The 19543-nt window shown below is 53.4% G+C and overlaps 1 protein-coding gene across 1 annotated transcript in view; it reads left to right on the forward strand.

Annotated features, from left to right (window-relative positions):
* The first annotated feature begins 1328 nt into the window (after positions 1–1328).
* KLHL25 (kelch like family member 25) overlaps positions 1329–19543 on the forward strand; it is a 33280-nt gene continuing 15065 nt past the window's right edge. The window contains exon 1 of the mRNA XM_025893268.2: positions 1329–1475. The gene's annotated coding sequence lies outside the window, so the exon portion shown is untranslated. The remainder of the gene's footprint in view (positions 1476–19543) is intronic.

The raw sequence follows: 19543 nt of genomic DNA on the forward strand, positions 1-19543 counted from the left end.
AACAGAGACACAAACCTCTATTGAGCACTTACTAGGTGCCAGGCCCACTACATATGCTCTCTTATTTAATTTTTACAGTAACCCTGCCATAAGTTCTAGAATCCTCCTTTCACCAGTAAGAATTGGAGCCTGAGCAATCTGCCTCCAGCCCTCTCCAGCTCCTGAGGGTAGAGCCAGGATCCAAATCCAGATCAGGTTTCCTCTGCTGTTCTGTCTGCACCATATAGTTTCCCCCAGATGTCTTCCCTGCTGCTACCTTGCGCCCTGAAATCTCTTTTGTCCAAACAGCTCTCTAGGCAGGGGCTCTCCTTCCCAGCTTCCGCCAGTCAAAATCCCACCCCTCTTCCAAATCTTCCGTGTGCTCCCCTCCCCCTCTATAAACCTTCCTCAGACCTCCCTTCAGGTGTGACCTCAGCCTCCTGGGAATTCTCCCCGCCCCATAATGGGCTCCTACAGCACTTGGGACTTTCAACACTTTACCGGGGCTTTTCGTATCCTTAAGTAACATTTATTGCACGCTTACCTTGTCATAGGAGTTCGTGTTCTTTAATTCCAGAAACAGGACTTTTTTACCCACCGCGTTACAGATGAAGAATTTGGACACACAGCAACCTGAAGTCGTGGAATGAAATGCAAAACTAAAAGACAAGACATAGAAATTATAGATCATTTCTCCCGTTCGGAAACAAGAACATCGAACAGGCGTCAAGCAAACGTTTGTGGAATGAATTAAGAAATGGATGAATGAATGAATGAATATTTGAGGACTGGCTTACATAAAGAACTTAGTGAGAAGTGGTATGGGTTGGAGAGCTGAAGTCCCTGAAAAATACATATTCCAAGTACTTAATGGGGTTTAGTGGCTGCAGAAAATCCCAAACATTGAATAAGCTCAGAGTAAAACGAAAGAATTTCCCTAACACTTCCACAACTAAAAGTGTGGCTCCGCACACCCGGTAGAGAAGAGGCATTTGCAATCTACACAGTTTCCTCCCTTGGAAAGCTCTAGAGCACCGGAGGATTTTGTTCCTAAACTCTGGCCGCGGGGTGGGGGGACGGGGGTGGGGGTGGGGGGGCAGGCAGGCGCCTGTCCCTTTAAGAATCTGGTCGAAGTCTTTTTCCGGACCCCGCCCCGCCCCGCCCCCTCGCGGAGCCGGCGCGGCCCGGGCGCCCACCCCCTTCTCCCGCTGCGGGCTGAACTACGGGTTCGGCCGTCCATCCGTCACAGAGGCGCCGCTTCTGATTGGCTTCGCGCCGGGAGGCGGGGCGGGAAGGCCTGAGAAACTAGTTTGTTGGCGGCGCCGGGGTTGTACAGCAGCGGCAGCGCGCTCCGGCTGTGGCGAGCCGGGGGAGGGGAGCGGCAGCGGCGGCGGCGGCGGCGGCCCGGGCTGTGAAGCCTTGCGCGGGGCCTCTGAGCGCGGCGGCGGAACCGGGGCGACTAGCGCGGCGGGCGGCGGGCGGCGGCTCCCCGAGCGGTGAGTGGCGAAGCCGGGCTGGGCTGGGGGCGCCGGCCTCGGGCCGGTCTAGCCGCGCGCCCCGACCTCTGGGCTGGCACTTGTCACCACCCCCCCCCGGGTGGGGACCTTCGCGCCCCGCCGTGGGAGCCCACGGCTGAGAGAGCCCCCGCGGGGGCGCGTGTCCCGGGAGCAGCGCCGCGGTGCTCGGGTTCCCGGACCGCCCCGACCGCCGCGGGGTCTTGGGGGCTGGAGTCGGGGACAATGGTGCGGAGGGAGGGGGCTGGAGTCGGCCACCTCCTCTCCAGTCCGCGCGCCTGCTCCCGCCCCGCGCGTGCCTGGGGACCCGGCGAGGGTATTTGCAGAGAGCTCCGGGCGAGGGAATGAATTGTTTTGCAAATGGATGTTGCGCGCGGGAGCTACAACTCTTTTCCCTCGGGAGTGGTTGATTCATTGAGTCCGCAGACTCTCTTTTTAAAAAATTACTATCGATCCTGGAAAGAGGAGGCTGCTTGTGTTGGAGGATGTGAGCCGCCGGGCTCTGCGCCCGGGCTGGGCGAAGTCCCCACGCACTTGACGCCGAGGGCCAGATGGCCGCCTGCCTCGTGCGGAGCGAGGGCCGGGCGGGTTAACCAGGGCAGTGTCGTCCCCGCGAGCCCGGCCCGCGTCCGCCGCCCCGGTGCCCCCGGCCGTCCACGTTCGGCCTGACGGGGCCCCTCGTCTCTGTTTAGAGAGCTGTGGAGCAGCAGAGCAGTGGTCACACGCTGTTAGGCCCACCCACCTGCCCGCCGAGGGGGTGCCACCTTAGCAGGTCTGGAGCGAGCCTTCTCCAGCCCAGTAGTCCTCTTCCCCACGTCCTGCCCTGGCTCCTCGACCGCATTTGGGCACGCCCCCCCCCACTTCTTTTCCTCCTCTGGTTGCTTGAGAAGCTTTTCCTTTGAGAGACTGTACCCCCAGAGGCACCGTACATTTTTTTGTACTGCTGCTTCAAAGTCCGCAAGGGGCAGGATCACACTCTTTGTGCAAAGAAAAGTCTTTCTAGAGACCTGATGGAAGGGATTGGGGTGGAGGACAACCCAGGCCCCTGCAGATTTAAGCTGGGCACTCTTGGGTCCTGCTGACTTGCTTTGAGCAGGGGAAAGGCTCCCTGAGCTTTGGCCCTTCCTGGTGAATCAGGGCGGAGAACAGCAGGTGTCTGGGCCTTCTGGTTTCACTCTGGCCATGTGAAGAGTGAAGTTGCCGGTGGCACTAGGGCAGGAGGCAGGAACTCCCCGTTCTTATCATAGACCAGGCTATGGTGACAGTGATGTAGGGTCAGGCCCTTAGGGACCCTGGACCTGTGTCTCTCCCTTCATAGGTGGGACTGATGCTCAGTGGGCCCGGGTGTGCTGTTAGGATTCCTAGGGGCTGTTGGTAAAGACTTGCATTTGGGGGCTGGGGGCGAGTGGGTAGTAGGACACAAGGTCCACCCCACCCGGGGCCGATTTGGTATCCTTCTGAGACCAGGGGTCCTGGGGTCCCCATGCTGTGCTTGAGGAGGGTGATGGAGTCAGACCTCTGGGTCTGGCAGCTGTCTTGGTTTGAGTCATTCCATTTGTCAGGAAGTGACTCCAGGGATGTTGTTAAAAGGAAGGTAGAGAGAAATGGTAGAAACCTTCATCCTGGGGCTGGGGCTGCAGCTGGATTTATGTTTGTGGTGCAGAGAGAGGAGCTGTGGGTGAGTTGCACACTCAGCGTCCGAGGCAGCTTCTGCAGCCCGATGCTCCTTAAAAGCCTCTCAAACCTCTGGGCACCCAGTGTGGGCAGAGGAGAGCAGGAAGAAGAGGAAGATTGCCCAGGCCTGGGACTTCGTGGTCTGCAGCAAAAGCTGGCTGGCTTCTTCCCTTCTGCCACTCTGATGCACAAGGGGGCTGGGGAGGGAGTGTTATTCAGTGAGTGGTTTGTTCATTCATTTGTTAATTGACTAATTGAGTCTTTGTCTGAAGGGTCTTGATCAGGGCCCTGTCTTCTGGGAGCTCCTAGACAGGGGTGTGCTGGGATGTGGATAGGGGCCCTACCATATGGACACACAGGTGTGTGCGCGGTACCCCAGTGATAGAGGCAGCGAGGGCAGCCGAGGGGAACGGGTGGCAAAGGCTTTTTGGAGCCATGATGCCTTGACAAAGTAAAGATGAGAGTGGCATGGCAGAGCACTGATTCCGAGCCCCCAGGCAGCGGCCTTCTCCCACCACCCACCCACACTTCTCCCAGAAGCCAGTTCCTTGCAACCTTAAGCCAGGTGCAGATTGAGGTCAGGGAGAACGCAGATGGGAGGTGATAGAAGGGTTCATCTGAGACTGTGGAGTCAGCAGGCCCCGGAGTCTCCAGGAAGAGGGATGGCTTCTGGTTGCAGCCTCTCTGCTCAGGGGGTCCTGGGAAAAGCCACCCCACAGGCCCCGAAGACCAGCCCATCGTCTAAGCCCTCATCCGCCTGGAGCAGCCTGCAGTGTGGATGTGGCCTGGCCAGGGAGGGGCGGACAGAACTGGGAGGAGGAAACAGAGTGGCCAGACGCAAATGAATTGGCTGATTGAGCTGATGGTTTTCATCTTATGTGGTAAATTTCATAATTGAATTGCCTCAGGCAACCAGAGCTATTGAAGCATTTTCCCAGCCAGAAAACACTTAGTTGGGACAGCTTGGGGTGGGGGTGGGGGGGTCGCATGTGCATCCGCAGCTTTTACTCACCTCATCCCAGTAGGGCTTTCCCCTAGTAATCTGGGTCTGTCCCCGGGTGATGGAATCCAGCCCAGCCTGGACCACCTGGCCCCTGAACTTCACTGCCCCGTCCCAGTTGAAAATTCGCGAAAGCTGATACCTGTCACTTGCAGGCACTTGCCTTGCCAGACTGACTCCAGGTCCCTAGGCTGTGAGGATGGGGATGGTGGGAACAGAGAGAGAGCTCAAAGATGGGAGGGCTTCCTATTAAGTCTCTTCAAGCACAAGATTGGGGAAAAGAGCACGGGCTCGGGAACCAGACTTGAATTCAGATGCTGCTCCGGTGTCTCTGATCTCTTGGGCCTCAGCCACCTCCATCCACCCTTTTCCCCTCCCTCTGGTGCCAGGAGACTGTTCTTTCTCATTGCTGGACCTTTCCTTCTAAGCGTTTGTCCTTGCCCTTTGGAGGAACAAAGGTAGGCATGTGTGGCTCATTGACCTGTTCCTCAAAGCGCTGGCTCTGCGACCTGAGAAATCCAGTTCAGTTGGCAAATTTCACCATATTTCCTCACAATGATCTCTTGCACCCCTGCGATGTATACAGTCTGGATGAGGCTCTCTGGGCCCTACTTTGTTGCAATGTGACTGAGGCCCAAGGCCAACTCCACCTCTTCACCATCCTACAACAGTTCTGGAACCTGTTGGCAGAAAGAGCCCTTAAGTGGGGGGGTCTGAAAGTCCTGCTGTGCCTTTGTGTGTGTGATGCCATGTAGGTCCCCTTACCTTTATGGGCCTCAACTTGCTCTTCTCTAACATGTACGGATGCTCTTCTGTACAATGCTTCTATTAGATGTTTTGCTATAAAATCCCAGAGGTCCTTGCAGCCTCTGATGTCATGTAGTTTTATAGGCTTGAGTTATTTGCCTAGCCCTCTTGGGCAGGAAGAGATAGAGAGCAGCCAGTGGAGTGTGGAGGGGCAAATCGGAAGTGAGGAGTCTAGACTTCCTGCTCTGCCTCTGATGTGTGCTATGGGGCTCTGGGCAGGTCGCTTTCCCTCTCTGGGCCCTAATTTTCCTGCCTGTAGAACGAGAAAAGTATACAGTAGGCAAGCTCCCAGTTTTCTTTCCTTTCTTGGTGGGTGGAAACTGAGTCAGACTTTCCCAGTTTCTCAGGCCTCCCTCGGCTTCCTGCCTCTGCCCACTGCCTTGGAGTCCAGGGCCCAGGTGTAAAGGGCCTGCAGGCACTGGTGCCCAGGGATGAGGGGCTAGTGACGACAGAGGACTGGCTCAAAGAAGAACAAAGCTGGGCCCAGAGGAAGGTGGCATGTGGATGACTTACTTCCCAAGGTTGCTCTGGCTGGTCCCAGGCAGGGGGACCTGGGTGGCAGGTGTGGGAGCACTTAGGCTGACACCCCCGCCCCAATCCCAAAATGGATAGGGTGGGACCTAGCCCACAGGTGTCCCCAGGGCCACTTCCAAGAAGAGAGATGGGCACAGATCTCCCAGGACTGGTAGGGATCGTGAGGGAGCCCAGGGGGACAGAACGTGAGGCTCCTACACACCAGACTTTGCCAAGGAGGTGCCTGCAAGACCAGTTGGATCGCTCCTCCCGCAAGAAGGCGGGCGCTGAGCAGGGCCGTGGGAGAACCACGTCTTTGTTGCCAGAGGGAGGACCACGTTCGCCTTGGGTGTCACTTCCCACCCACCTCTGCCTGCCAAGAAGATACCTTCTACTGTCAGCCAGTCCATCAGAGTAGGGTGCAGGGATAGGAGGGAAACAAAAAGCCTTACTTATTTTCTGCCTGTTCTCGTTGGCCCCCAAGGAGAGGCTGACCACAGATCAATCTAGGGTGAATGTAATTAATTTCCTAATTACGATAAGAGGAGATTTGCTCACTCAGTTCCAGGATGAGCTGCCTGCCAGGTTTGCAGTTGGCCAGGCCAGATTTGTCTGGGCAGGAGCGAGGGCCAAGAGACACAGGAGCTCTTTTTCTAGAAAGCCATTACGTCCAGCATCCAGAGTTCAGGTTCTGCTGCGTGCTAGCCAGGTTTGTGCCTCTGTTGTTCACAGCTTTGAAAATCCAAGAGAGAGGGCCGTACAGCTCCGTTCATGCAGCAAGCTTTTATTTAGCACCTTCTGAATGCCTCATCCTGGACTAGAAACTGGGAAAAAGAAGTCAGGTTCAAAGAGAGTCCTTTCTTGGAAGTTCGGCCTCTGATATGTGAGGCAGACAGGTAGTTGGGTTGTTGTGGCACACCGCTAAAGAGTGAGTGGCATGGCAAGAGTCTGCCTCAGTTTCCCCATTGGAGAGGTGAGGAAGTAGACCGTTTCTAGCATCTCCATTCCAAATGGGCCCAATGAATATTTTTTTGCCATCTGTTCTCTACCAGGCTCTGGGATGCAGCAGAAAATGAGGCAAGGTCCCCACCCTCCTGGAGTCCCTACTCCACGGGGGCCAGATAGACAAAATAAATACACCTGCCATTAGTGGATGAGAAGGAAAAGGTCAAGGTGGGGGACTAGGGGGCCTAAAGAAGGCCTCTCTGGGCTTGGTGACCTTTGAGCCGAGACCTGCAAGACTGGACTGGGGCTCCCGTGGGAAGATCTGAGGAAGGGCATGCAGGGCAGGGGGCAAGCGAGTGGACAGTGTGGAACAGCATGGGCCACGGAGGGGGATCTAGCCAGAGATAGTGGCAGCCGTCACCCACTGTAATCTTCTGGTTCCTAGGGAGGCCAAGGAAAACACGTTCCTTTAAGTTGTTTAATTGTTTCCTTTAACTTTGACAACACATCAGCAGATTCTCTTTATAAACGGACAACGGACAATGTGAGAGAAAATGCAACATGGCCTGGAAGTCCCCCTCGTCCTTGGTATCTGTCGGCGGTGTGGTGCATACCCTTCTGGCCGCCCTTTTTCTGGGTTTCTGTCCATAGCTTCTGTGGCCCAGTGCATGGTGGCGCTCCTGCCCATCCTAGAGCTGCACGACACTCCCGTGTGGCCCGGTCACCGGCTTTCATCTCAGCCTCTCTGGGGGAGACCGTTAGGTCCTATCTGATCCCTCCCGCTTCATGCAATCCAGGAAGTCGTGTATGTGCTGGATCGTGCATCTTTCTGATTTTTAAATGTTCGTTGTCAAAGCTGAATGCCTTTCCCAAAGACAGGCAGCTCACTCACCCACCGATGGTGTCTGGGAGCTCATTTGCCCACACCCTCACCCATAATGATAATACTTGATATTTTCCACGTTGTCACTCTTAGCTCATGTGATGGGGGGGAGGGGGGTAAAGATCTCATTATTCCTTTAAAACAAGCAAACAAACAAACAAAAAAAGTGATCCAGTTTATCCAGGCTTCCTCTTTTTGTTTTCATCCGTCTTTGTTTTTTTTCCAGAATATCGAGATTTAGCAGTTGCTGGCTCTGTCTCTAACTGGTCTCCTGACCTCCAGCGAAGCTTCATCTGTAAAATGAGGCCCTTTTAATCCCTGCCCTGCCCCCTGCCAGGCTGCTGTGCATTGCTTGTGGCGCATGGGAAAACATTCCTGAAAGTTCATTTGTTGCTGAAAAGTTCTGCAAACATCATGGGTTTTACTAGTGAGAGCCCGATATTTGAAGCTCAGAACATGTGAGCGAACCCGAGTATTTCTGAATGGCCATTGTGTCTAGGGGAGGGGCTGGGGTGGCGTTAGGTGGGACGTCTGCCTGGCATCCCTCACCTGGCCTGAGAGAGAAGTCATAGGGCTAGCCGAGTAGGTGCGTTCCTCCCTGTCTCACCTGCAGGAATGAAGGAATGAGCCAGGAGGGTAGAGAAAGATCTCTACCCCATCCATAAAAAGGCTCTGAGAGGGGCATTGGTCACCACAGGCTGATCCCCCTATTTAGCTGCTGGTTAGACCAAAGGCTAGAGCTCTTAGAACTTTATGGATTCCCATGTTTATTACTTTGGGGGTCCTTGTCTGTTTTCTTATAACAGGAGGCTTTAAAACAAGCACAAGATCGACAAAAGGGCCCTTGTACTTGATTTGGAGACAGAAGGATGGGGAAGCTCTGGAGATTGGTAGAAAAGGAAAGGATGAGTCTGGGGCCAGGGAACACCACTCCCATGTGGTTCCTGGGTGGCATCAGGCCCTATGTTGGGGGACCCAGGAGGCTGGCAGCCCTATGTCCTGGGCCCCTGGAGGAATTCATGACTGCCGGGATTCCGGTACCTGGGGACACTTCAGCCAATGACCGCTCTCCTGTCATTCCCCAAGTGGGCTCTAATACCTCACCCCCTCTGCTCGAGGGGCGGCATCCAGGGTGGCCTGAGCCCTGCTGCCCTGGGGATGACTCAAACGTAAGCACTGGTGGAGACTTCTACTATCCCCCCAGTACCCTACCTGGTTAGGACAGCTGCAGGGGACAGGAGGCCACAGAGAGGGAGGTAGACAGACATGGGAGAGGGTAATAAAGAGCAGATGCACAAGGGGACCGTGGGACCCCCAAAGGGCCTTGGTAGAGGGCCTCCCCTCTTCTGTACTTCTGCAGCTAGTGAGCAGGAGGGGAGGCGGGTGGGGAGCCTGGCTGCTGGCAAGTTTGTACATTTCTTAGACATCCCCTGATGCTGAAGGTTGGGATTTTCATGAAGGGAGTGAGGGGAGCATCTTGGGAGCCGATTTGAGGGTGGTGCACCAGGGGCAGCGGCACGAGTGGGCTGCTCTCGCTGGGTGCCACCTGCTGTCAGCCTGAGCCCAGCTCGCAGGCGTTTCCTGGAGCTAACGTGAGACCAGATCACCAGGTTTCCTTTCAGGCCCTGAGACAGACTGGTGTATCTGTGCTGCAAGAAGTTGCCGCTGCTATTTTTACCACTCCAACTAGGACTTTTTACTGGAAGGTAAAATTACAAGTAAAATGTCAGGGTTTGGTTGGCCAGCCAAGCCCTGGGAGGCTGCCGCAGGCTGAGGCAGGGGCCACGGCACGGTCGGGTGGTGTGTAAAGCAAGACACTTTGCACGTGGACGCCTACCTCCCCTGGTTGCTGAGTGGCTTCCTCTGACCACTTGCAGTGTCTGGAGTTCTCCTCTAGGCCAAAAAGAGGCCTGTGCTGGGTTTTGCCCCAGATAATTGCACCTGAACACCTTATAACTGGCTGGTCATGGAACTGAAGCTAACCAGCTAATCCATTCCATTCCTGAGTGCCCTGGAAGTTGACATTATTTTCAGTGAAATTATTGAGAACCTTCTATATGATACGTGCACTGCTAAGTGCTAGGAGTAGACATGGCTCAGATGGTCCCCAGACCCTTTGGACAAGCACCTGGTATGTTTTTCCTCTATATGCATTATGGTTTGAGGCCAAGCAGGGCTTATATTAGATACTGTTGCTGCGTAACCAATCACCACAAACTTAGTGACTTAGGTCGTACCTATTGATTAGCTCATAGTGCTGTAGGGCAGAAGCATGAGCTGGCCGGACTGGGTTCTCTGCTTAGGGTCTTGGACCAGAAGTCCAAGGTCAAGGTATTGACTGAGTTCTTACCCTGAGGCCCTGGGGGAGAGTTGGCTTCCTGGCCATTCAGGTTGTTGGCACAGTCGAGTTCCTGATGGTTGTAGGACTCAAGTCCCCCTGTCCTCTCTGGCTGTCATCTGGATGCTGATCTCGGCTCCTAGAAGCTGCCACATTTTGTGCCACATGGCCCCCTCCATCTCCAGACCCGAAGTGGGGATATCAGATCCTCTCCTGCTGGAAATCTCTGGCATCCACTTCTGTGATCCGCTGGAGAAAACTGCTGTAAAGAGTTCTTGTGATTAGGTCAGGCCCACCCAGATAACCTCTGTTTCTAGGTCACCTGAGGAGTCTGCAACATCATTACTTATATCTGCAGATTCCTTTGCCACGTGGGTCACGGGAGTAAGGCCAGGGTGGAGCTCAGGGGACCAGCTCTCTGCATGTTTGCACCACGGGGCTCATGCCCCCAGGGGCTGCACCAACAGTATGAAGAACAGCAGCTCTCATGAATGGAGTGAATTTTGTGTGCCCCGTTGTGCTAAGCTCTTTACCTGGGTTCTCTCCTTTCATTCCCATGGTAGTCCTTTGACGTCAGGACAGTTATTTTCGCCCCCCTTTTCCAGATGAGAAGACTGAGGCTCAGGGAATGGACGTATGTGGGGCCAGTCGTACAGGTACAAACAGCAGTACTGGGATTTGGAACGAGGGGCTTAGAGCCTAGCTGCCTCGTTAGTTGGCATCTCCAGTTTGATTCCTGCGATTTATGGAACACCGTCCAGGACAGGGTTGAGGGTTGCTCTTTCCCATCTAGCACTTGAAATACTTAAATAGGAAACATGTCAGTCATATTGCAAGTTAATACAGCAGACGGCAGGAACCTCTCACGTGGGTTTGACACATGTCTGGATCTTTCTGATTCTTATTCCCTTGGATATTGTGGTTAATCCATTCCCCTTCGGCCGTATTTACTAGCTTTGCATATACTCTAGGCAACAAAAGTGACACAGATTACTGTCCTCTAGGAGTTGGAAATTAAAATAAGGGCACGATATACAATGATCTGAAGGAATAGAGTGCCAGACAAGAAACACCAGAATGCTATAGCAAAGCATCAACGGGTATCAGAACACTAACTTCAGGAAACAACACAAAAATGTGCATTTACTCACTGCCATATCTCCGGTACATAGCACAGAGCCTTGCACATAGTAGGTGCTCAGATTCCTTATCTGGGTAATTTTTGAGTATCTTGTGTGTGCAGAGCCCTCTGCACACCAGCTGCCAAGTCCAGAAGGGGTGTGATGGTGAGGTGAAGGTCTCACGGAGGAGTTGAGACTTGAGGGCAGAAAGGGGAGAAGGGAGAGCTGGAAAGGCCAGGCTGTGTCTGCACACTTGGCAGTGGGGGAGGGGCTGGCCTGGGCCATGAGCCGGGGACAGACTGAATAAGGCACATCCAGGCCTCATTGAAGGCTTTCTGAGCAGGAGAGACTGGTGGTCAGGAGCAAAGCATTTGGCCTCAGATCGTTGGCAGGGGGACACACTGGGGACAGGGGCCCCTCACAGTCCAGCATGATGCAGTGGAGAAGGCCTCACCTTGTCTCCAGCATAGGACTGGTGACACAAGGAACCCAGAGGAAGGAAGATTTAATGGAACTTGGTGGCCAAGCAATGTGCTAAAAATGTATATGTGAATGAATCGCATTTTCTGGGCACCCATGTATTTGGCTATAAATATACACACATATGTAATTTCAAGAGACCGAGAATTATCAGCTGCAAAGCCCAAAGGCAGCAGTCCGTGCATGGCCCCTGTAGTTTGCTCTCTGAGGCCCTGCCCAGTACAAAGTACCTAGATCTGTTATTTTGGGGGAGAATGAGGGGGTCCTGTGGGAAGAAGAAAGTGGCGAGTAATGAGGGGAGGAGCAGGGCAGGCCAGAAGAAGGGAGGCACCGGGGAAGGTGGGGAGGCCAGCCAGCCACAGGGTAGAAGGTGCTGGCCCCTGTGACCACACCTCCATGATGGCTCACCGTGACTGCAAGCTGGGGAGGGGACCTAGACCCGCAGGGGCAGGTGATCCTGCCGTCACCCACCCCGTGCTTTCCACAGAAGTTTTCCTCTGAGTTCTTGACAAAAACGTGTCTAATGTGGAGGGTAAGGGAGTTGTTCTGCTAACCCGGTGTTCTCAAAGTGTGGTTAGGAGGATCCCTGAGTTTCTTTTAGGGGTCCCCAAGGTCAAAACTGTTTTCATGAGAATACCAAGGTGTTATTTGCCTTTTTCACTAATATCTCCAAGTGCATGGCTTAGTGAGCTGATGTTTTCCAAATGACCATTGCATGGTGTTACCAAAGCATGCATGGGTGAAAACTCTATTCAGAGTGCGAGATAGACCAGGACTGATCGGAATGTCACAGTGTACAAAAGTTCACAGATTCAGGCTCAGGTTCCACACTGCAGTTAATCTTTAAGAGGCTCCTGCTTGTCAGGTCTCCGTGAGGTATCAAAGAATACCCTAAATTATCTGAAAAGGCTCTTACAGTTTCCTTCCTTTTCCGACAGCTCATCCCTGTGAGGCTGGATTTTCTTCACATTCTTCAATGAAAACATTTTACAACAAACATTTTGAGTGCATGGTGCTGCCCAGAGCACCTGGGAACCGGGAACCTGAGCCTAGCTGTCTACATTAATTCCCCCTTTAGTCCCTCAGCAGTCAGGTGAGGTGGGTGTGGTGATTTGCACGCCCATTTGACAGATGTGGAAACAAGGGCACCGAGCAGTTGAATACCAGCACAGGCCTCGCATCACAGACAAGGCAGTAGCAGCAAGAGGGGAGGTCCCAGACTGATGGTGGCTGTTCTCCAGGCAAGGGGGAAGGCAGGTGCCTCACAGAAAGCCCGTATCACAGGTCTGGTCTGTCCCCAGGTCATCCGCTGTCCTCTGTAGCAGGCACCCTTCCTGGCAGTACTAAGCCTGGCAGGGAGACATACCTGCGCACGCTTCCTCCTTTCCTGATGCCCAGGAGGGAAGATGCAGGTTTGCTAAGTGGAACGGGGGGTGCTTGAGAAATCAAGGGTTTTCATTTAAAATACCATCTCCTGTTCAGCTGCACACAGTATTTGTGGCCAGGAAGGTTCTTTATCTTCATAAATAACCCACCTTGTGCTATTTGAGCAGGGACTTGGGAGCAAAACAGCTTTGAATACTGAAGATGTGTGCACATAGTTTCTTAATCTTCTCTGAGCCTCAGTTGGCCCATCTGTACAATTGGGACCTTGAAGAGGTGTCTGAAGGATTAAGTGAGAGAATGCATTTAAAAGCACCTGGCACAAAGGTTCATGCAGGGTTTTGGAAAAAGTGATACTGTATCTGGCACAGAATTCAGTTCACAGGGGTGGGGGTCTCCCCTGTTCTCGCCAGTGGCACTGCTATCAACCAGTTTCAACACAGCCTCCCAGAGGAAGTCTGTGCACATACCCACGGGTGTGTGCATTAGGTAGTCCGGTTTCTAGCAGACGTAAAAGACAGCCTCCGATTCACAGCATTTCTCACGGTAGCATGGAAAGCCACCTGCTTTATATATATATATTTGGGTGCATCACATCGCACTCTATGAATGAACCAAGGTTTATTTGACTAGGACTCTTAATTATGAACATTAAGGTTGTTTTCCAGCCTTTTGCAGCCAAAAGCTCATGTGCAAATGGGACTGAGGGCAAGGTTCCCAGGTGTGGAAATCCTGGGGCAGAGGGCACCTGCATTTGTCATTTTGAAAGATACTCTGAATTGCTCTCCAGCTACACTCCCCTGCTCTCGGCCCTCAATGGGAAGAGAAAAGACAGCTTATATCTTGGGCTTTAGGAATTGAGGAGCATTCTGATTCCAGTTCAGCACTCACGCTGACAGCCTGGAGAAAAATGAACGGGGAGGAAGATCCACTATGAGGAAATGGCCAGTGCTTTTACTCTTGGTGTTTTGTTGCCCCCCCGCCCCGTTCTATTCTGCATATTCATTTTCCTCCAAGACTGTTGCTCCAGGTGGCTCATTGAAAGTGATATCTAGGCCAGAGTGCTTTTAATGGCTCCATCTGCGGGGCTCTGCCGATCTTTTAAGGGACCAGACAGGAAAAGAGACCGCCTCCCTCCAGGTCCCCAGCCCCCCTCTGTTTGCCAAGGGCCAGGCCAGTCCTTCTGAAGCGGGAGGAACCCAAGACCATGATGCAATGTTTGCTTTGGAGGGGACTGTTCTCTCTGCCCCTCTTTGTTTCTCTCTGTCTCATTCTGCATAAGTGAAAGGAAACAAGTTATTTCAACAGATGGGTGAGCCTGAGTGCAGAGTTCTCTGTCCCTTGTCTCATTAGAGCAGTGGTGTCCATTTCATTGGCCCTGCTCCCAGCTGGAGCAACAGCTGGGCTTGCAGACTCCCAGCTTTGGGGGCCAGAGACGGTCCAGGCGGCCCCCACTGAGCTGAGTGGGAGCAGGATGTGGTAACTTCTCTCTGTCCGTCCCTGATGAATTTGGTGCTGTCTACACCACTACCCCACTTAGCTGTAAGAAGGCGCTTTGTTGCAGGGGCAGTTTAAGCATGGTAAACAGAACTTTTAGGACAATAGGACATCAAACATCTGTGATTCTTCTCCATAGATTTTATCCCTAGAGAATACAGTAACTCAACATAAGCAAAAATGTTATTCTTTGGGTAAAAATTTTTAAAACTGGATGAATGACCTAGTCGGTCGTTGTATATTTCACAGACATTGAAAGTTACATTTGGCAACCACAGAGACCCTGGGCTATTTGATGAGGGAGCCAGAAGGCTGTCGATCCCAGTGCCTGTAGGGAGCAGGCACTTCATTAACCTTTGCTCAATAGTGAGTGAAGGATAGGAATTTGGAAACTATGTAAAAAGGTAAAAACAGTGTAAAATAGGATTCCATAACTGCAACAATGTAAACTGTTTGGGGATAAAAGGGGAAAATAAGCCAAAGTGAAAATAGTTCCCGGTGTTTCTTAACCTTATCGCCTCCCCCCGAAACCTTTTTAGACATTTTTCCCCAATTGTGCTTACCCCCTCCCATAAACGTTAATACCATATGTACTGTAAGTCAGCGTACTGTGTGTATATTTGTGCTTTGTATATAAAAAGAACAAGAGGGGCGCCTGGGTGGCTCAGTCGGTTGAGTGTCTGACCTCGGCTCAGGTCATGACCCTGGGGTCCTGAGGTCAAGCCTCACATCGGCCTCCCTGCTCAGTGGGAGTCTGCTTCTTCCTCTGCCCCTCCCCCTGCTCGTTCTCTCTCTCTCTCACTCTCAAATAAAATCTTAAAACAACAACAACAACACAAGATTTTCATCCCCCAAGAACCAGTTTTTGCCCCTTAGGGCAGTGTCCTCAGCCACAACCTCCCTGTCCCCCACCCTCAGGAAAACCCTCAGGAAAACACCAGTGTTCAGGGTTATAATTCCGGGGGATTACATCTTTTGTATCTTGTGTTTCACTCTTACATTGTCTTTTCAGTAAAAATGACTGAGCTCCTGGGTGTGCCTCTTGGCCTGTCTCACTTGGTCCGTGGAGCTCACGCTGTGGGAAGACAGGGCTCTGGGCAGAGAACCGGGTGCCGACTGCCCCGGGGCGGTAGCTGCTGTGGGCTGCCCATGTCGCCCAGACGGTCCCTCCTGAGGGTCTGCTTCTCTCCTGAGCACGATGGCTTCTCCTAAAACACGGACCTTTGCCGGTGCGGAGCTGGCAAAATCCTTACATTGTCTTGGAGCAGCTGGGCAAGGCATGGGAGACTATTGGATCCTTTCCCTGAGGCAGCCTTGCTCAGCTGGGTGTCCTCACCTGAACAGGACCCACAAAAGGACCCTAGAGGCTGTTTTCTCACGCGGACCCTTTGCAGCACACGGGGGAAAAGTTAGCTCGTTACCCACATTGGATATCTTGGGGCACGGAGGCTTCATTCTCCTCACGATGGCACTGCCCCAGGCGCACAGAAGCTGGTTGACAAGGGGTAGACAGGGACGAGAGGGCCCAGTGGCTGGAACCCCGGGCTGTGGCCCCTGGATCTCTTCTGTTCTTTGGTGCATGGGAAAGAGTGACAGGGATCTGCACCCCAGCAGCCTTGTGACGCTGGGTGCACAGAGTACAGTGGTGGGAGCTCATCGCCCAGTGTCCAGCAGGGAAGGTGCAGGTGGTGGTTGTACCCAAGGCTGCGGGGAGGTGGATGAGTTAGCACAGAAAGCACGTGGAACAGTGCCTACTACATAGCAAGTACTCAAGGACTACAGTTCAGTACTCGTAGTACTGTTCCTGCCCTGAATCCCGGAGCTCCTGTTCTTACGTCCAGATGACAGAACTAGTGGGGCGTATGGTGGGACTGTACTTCTGGTACTTGTGGGTGAGCGAAGCCATGGGCCTGGTTTTGGCCAATGAGATGGGAGCAGAAGTGCTGCATGTCTTCCAGGCCAAGCATGGGGTTGTCAGTGCTCACGTTCCAGAGCGCTCTCCCTCTTCCCATTGGCATTACCGACTGATGGCATGGTGCTGCTCTGTCCTTGGGGCTGACAGTGATGACAAGAACACTCCCACACTCCCCTCCCCACCACCACCGAACCACGATGCATGTCGTATAAGCAAGAGAGAAACCTCCGTCCTCCGAAGCTGCTGCCATTTGCAGGTATTTGTTGTTGTGGCGTAACCTAGCCCACCACCAAAGCGATGGTCCCTATCATGTCAGGCTTGGTTGTGGGGCTCGCACCTTCTGTGTGAGATGCCCAGCACACGGTAGCCATGCATCTGGCCTGGCCCTCCTGGCCAGAATTCCCTGCTGAGGCTTTGCAACAAGTGTTGCTTCATCTCTCAGCAGGGTTGCACAGCCTTGACCCCTTACCGCCTGTCCTGTGCCTCCTCTGGGAAGGCAGAGCGTTGGCCCTGGGTAAGCCAGCACAGCACAACCCCCGAGCCCTTCCCCAGGCAGTGTTTCCACACCAGTGGAGTTGGCATCCATCTCAAATGCATCTGTCAACTAGTAATAATAGTCCCCTGGCTTCCTGGCCAGCAGAGGCTGCAACAGCCTGGAACTTGGCTATCAGTCATGGAAGCCAAAGAGGCTGGCCTTCCTCAAGTGTGCTTAACATTTGGGGGCATTAAGTAAAAAGGCTGTAACACGTGGAGAAGGCACTGAAGCCTTTGCCTACCCCTCTTGGTCTACCAGGACCTCCCTTCCCCTCCCAGACTTTGGCTGCAGGTGGACAAGGGGGCCATGTGTAGGGAAGCCTGAGGACTCACTACCCACCAGGGGACACACTGTAGGGGGGAAGCCGGGCACGTTTGAGAGGGTACAGTGGCGCTGGTGATCATGATCTCAGAACCACAGACGAGAGAACCAGTTTGTCTCATAGTGTGGTCTGCCAGAGATCAAAGTGGCTGGGATTCTGCCCTGTGGGGAGATGAGCTCAGGGGCAGGCTGACCTGCTGTCTCCCTTTCATGGGGAGCCATCGGATGCAGGGTCATGTTGGTACTGCCTAAAGAGGAACTTCATTTTTAACCCAGCGCTGTATGAAGCAACACCCTCACCCCTTCCCTGGGCCATGCTCCATTCTAGAACTGTCCTTGAAGCCAAGCCATTCCCCTGTAGGACGGATGTGGGGGTGGGGTGGGCGTGAGGCTGTGGCCTGGGGTGGGGCAAAGCTGCATCCAGCCGACTAACCACATTGAGCAGAAGGTGTGTGTTACACAATTCTTGTGACTTTACTGCAGGTTTGAGATCTTTCACAATAGAGACGGAAAACAAAATCAAAATAGAGACAGCAAAAAATACAAATAGTTCTAGTCTTTTGCGTTTTAATAAAAACAGGATATGTACAAGTTTTTGAATGTGTATAAAGTTTTATTTTTTTAAAGAAAGGGCTCTTGAAAGGCGGAGGCATTTAGGGGAAAGGACCCTTTGTCTGATGATGCACTTGTATCTAGAATGATCTTTGCCTCTGATTCAGTTACCGTGGTCATAGTGATTTTGCTTTCAATTAACAATTAGATCTGTGTGCTTTGTAAGGTGCTCAGTTTGCTTTCCACTTGAAAGATGGAAGAACGGATAGCCCTGCGCCCTGCGGGCTCCCTGAGGTGCTTGAGTCCCCAGACGTGGGGGTGGGGCAGGGCAGGCACTCGAGCTGCCGCGTCACGTGGCCACCCTGAGATCCTGGCCTGGGAAGCGTGTTGCATCACACATCCCAGCGCATATGCAGTGTTTAATAGCATTTAACTCCTTCGTTTTTACAGTTCCTGGAGACACCCAGATGACACACACCTTTGGTGTTTTTTCTGATCGCAAAAATATGGCATAATCATTAAATAAATCAAACAACTTATAAATGAATAGAGTAGACAGTGAAAATTGCCTTAAAGCAGAGGGCAGGGGCACTCGGCTGGCTCTGTAGGTGGAGTGTGCGACTCTTGATCTCGGGGTCGTGAGTCCAAGTCTCACGTTGGGCATAGAGCTTACTTAAAACAAAAGCAGAAAAACAGTAGGGCTGGAGTAAGGGGCAGGGGTGTCTCCTCTGTTCTTTGGTGACAGTGGTAAGGGAGCGATGATACTGAAACGGCCCACGGAGAGAGCGTGACCAGGCCACTCGAAGTGCGCATCATTTACTGTCTCGTTTGTCTCTCACTTGTTCTCACTCTGTGGTTGAAAAAAAAAAACACCCAGAGAGTCGAATTAACTTTCCCAAAGGCACACAGTGACGGCTGCATGGTCTAACCAGTGGCCTGGACGGACTTTGATCCCTCCTCCGCTTTGTCACAGTTGTCAGTACAGCTGGGGCCGGATCCCACCAGAGAAGCGTCTGCAGAGTACTTGCTGCCTCTCCCCACCCCGGCCCTCTCCCATCCTGCTCGCACGTTAGCCTTTGTGTGGTGCATGTGTGGTGCGGCCCAAGAGCTAAGACCTTGCCATCTTGTTTTGGGCCTTTGGCATCATCTGGGACCCAGCAGGTGTTCAGTCAGGATTTGTCTCGGGTTTTGAGATTGGGTGATGTGTGACCTTTGCAGTCACTGGGGTCCTGCGTCTGGCACCCCAGTTCGGACTTGCTGGGCTGTGCGAGGTGAATTCCTCACTCACGTGTCCGGCACCGGCGTTCAGATGGCCAGATGGACAGGGCATAGGCGGGCCGCTCACGTCGTCTGGCTTCCCCTTGAGTGAGCACTGTGAGAGACAGGGAGTGGAAGCCTCGCTGGGCCCAGGGTCTCTTTGGCTCCGTTTGGTCAGTGGCAGTGCAGCCACAGAACCCACTCAGACGCAGAGGGAGGTAACATGAACCCCGCCTGTCGGTGGGAGCTGTGTCACAGCTCGTGGGCATCTTTGGTCCCCCTCCAGCTCCACATGACTGTGCCCCTGCCTGTGCCCCTGGCCTTTCTCTTCCCTGAATGGGGGCCAGCCTTGTTTCTGCCCAACCTTTGTGTTTGCAATTCCTATACCTCGAACCTTCCTTTTCCTGTCATCACGCCCTGGCTCCGGCTCATCAGTGGAGCTTCAACTCACATGTCCCCTCTTCACAGGGGCCTAAGTGACCCCACCGTCTTGGCCCCCGTGGCCCACTCCTGTTTCCCTCACTCGCTGACCTGTTTCCTCATTGCTGGGCTGCCCCCCCAACACACACACACACCACTGACCCCAGAGCTGCAGCCCCATGGGGGCAGGAAGCTGTCTGTCCATCACCTCCTCCCACGCCCAGTACGTGGCACATGGGAATTGCTCAGGAAGCTTATGGTTGATGAATGAGTCGGAGCCACATTACCTGCAGCCCAGCAGCAGGGCCCTGGGCTTTCCCACTCCCTCTGGCCTCCAGTGAAGATCACTAGCGTTGACATCCTCATTCTGAGGAGCGTGCAGACTCCTGGCTGGGGGAGGGAGGCGGGG

Source organism: Callorhinus ursinus, unplaced genomic scaffold (assembly GCF_003265705.2).
Source record: "Callorhinus ursinus isolate GAN/ISIS: 27379988/994484 unplaced genomic scaffold, GSC_fseal_2.0 scaffold45, whole genome shotgun sequence".
Lineage (NCBI taxonomy): Eukaryota > Metazoa > Chordata > Mammalia > Carnivora > Otariidae > Callorhinus > Callorhinus ursinus.